Source organism: Panthera onca, chromosome B3, assembly GCF_046562875.1.
Source record: "Panthera onca isolate mPanOnc1 chromosome B3, mPanOnc1 haplotype 2, whole genome shotgun sequence".
NCBI lineage: Eukaryota > Metazoa > Chordata > Mammalia > Carnivora > Felidae > Panthera > Panthera onca.
In genome coordinates this window covers 30,650,721-30,652,652 of record NC_138344.1, presented here as the reverse complement: position 1 = coordinate 30,652,652, position 1,932 = coordinate 30,650,721, and the positions used below count along the sequence as shown (strand labels likewise).

General features: G+C 59.2%; 1 long non-coding RNA gene across 1 annotated transcript; it reads right to left on the bottom strand.

Moving 5' to 3' along the window:
• LOC132668352 (uncharacterized) lies at positions 1-1,399 on the bottom strand. Its single transcript, XR_009605547.3, has 2 exons — positions 1,067-1,399; positions 1-496 (listed from the first exon to the last, which is right to left on the bottom strand). It is a non-coding gene; the product is annotated as an uncharacterized LOC132668352 (long non-coding RNA).
• Between the last annotated feature and the right edge of the window lie 533 nt (positions 1,400-1,932).

The following is a 1,932-nucleotide window of genomic DNA, read 5'->3' as shown; positions in this document are numbered from 1 at the left end:
TGAAGAATGGCATGAACCGTTTATTACGTGCACAGCAGTGCATCTCTCTCCTGGCACTGCTGAACCCCTCAGAAAACATTAGAGTCTCTGCCCCCATCGAGGGGAGTGTGGGGCTCTTCTCAATGAGTTCCTCTTCCCTGGGGTGGGGTAAACTACCTCCCTCCCGGGTGGGTCCTTCTGCAAAGGTCTGGGGCAAGTGGGCTCCCGCTCCTCTGTTCCTGCGGAATGTACCTCACACCTCATGAAGTAACTGATACATCATGCGAATCAAGCCAACAAATCCGTCCACCCTCTGCCCCCAGGCTCCCTTGCCGTGAGGGGTGCCAGAGTGGCTGGGGGGACAGCAGGGCTGCAGAACAGTGGGGGGAAGGCCTGCCTGCAGCCTCCTCTCATGTCACTCGCCTATGGGCTCCGTCGTTGAGGAGACGCGAGGCAGCTGCTCAGGTCACTCTGGTAATCGGAGCGTGCTGAGTGCGAGAATCACTCCCTGCAAGAGCTAAAAGCCGAGAACAGTGAGGGACCGAGCATGAGCGCGCTGGCACTTCTGAGACAGCTCGCGGCTGTGGAGAGCCTGCTAAAAATAGCCCGCTCCCAGCTGAGGCTGGAACCCTGGAAAATCCTGCTCTGGAGGGGCGGCTGGGGCAACCCCTCCTGTGTCCCTGTGTCCCTGCCGCCCTGCTGGTGGGGTGGGGCTGGCGAGGCTGGCAAGGGCCCGCCTGCTGGGAGCCTCTTCCCCTGCTCTGGGAAGACTGTGAGGAGACAGAGCTGTGACTTGATGGCCCCTGTCTGACGGTAGAGGTGGGAGGCCCAGACCTGTCTCCCCGACTCTCACGCTGTTAGGGTAAGTGAGGAATTCCCCTCTCTGAGACCAGGCACCAGGACAGGCTTCTGTCCTGGATGGGCTAGGGGAGATCAGTAAGGAGCTCCCCTGCCCAGCTGGGTGTTCACGTTCCACAGCCCCCACTGAGACCCCTCATCAGGCTACTGACTCCAGCCATCTCCTGCTTTGCCTGAACATGGCCTGTTCTTGGCCCCCTGCTTCTCAGCCTATTCAAACCCTCCCTACCTGGGGACTTCTCATGAATGTCTTCCCTCCTCCAGAAAGTCCCTCTGACCCTTTTGCTCAAGCCCCTCCTCCGGGCTCATTCCTCTCCCCCTGCCATCCAGTGTCCTGGGCTTCCCTTCCCACTTGTGCAGCTCCAGATGCCGGGGCACCTTGAGCAAGCCCCTGTCTCTCTCTGGGCCTCTGAGGAATCAAGGTCTAGAGCAGGCTGTGAGGCCCAGCTGGCTGGAGCCAATCATATACCTTATTGTGATGTCTGTAAATGTCACCAGACCCCACATGAAGTCCTAGATGGGGAGGAGATTATGAGATGTGGGCATGACCACTAGTCTAGGCCCCTGTCAAATGACTGGCCATCCATTCTCCACTCACATGCTTCCTGGGGAGGGGCCCTCACTATCTCCTGAGGCAGCCTCTTCCTCTGTCTCCTCTGCAGGGTCCTGACTCTGCCACAAGTTCCTTGGGGGGTGGGCTCTGGCACAGAAGAGGCCTCAGAGGACAATCCATGAAGCGGGGACCAATCCATGCTAGGGCAGGACTGCAGGGGATGGGGAAATGGAGGTTAGAGGTCCTGGGTCCCACCCAAGGTTGCCAACTCGATGCGTTTCCTCAGCCTCAGATGGAGCTGAGGGGGGAGGCAGAGGAGAGGCCAAGGGGACAGTAGGGTTTAGTACTGAGGAAGGTGGGTTCTCGTCCCTGTTGGGGGTTGGCCAGTCTGGGCCAGCCTCTGCAGTGGTGCTGGGGTGCTGATGGGTGGGAAGGCTTCCCCCCTCCTTCCAAGCTTGTTCCTGAGATGTCCCTGACACAAAATCACCTTCCTTGCTGTGGGCAGCGATGACAGTGAGGGACCAGGATTTCCCACTGTTACT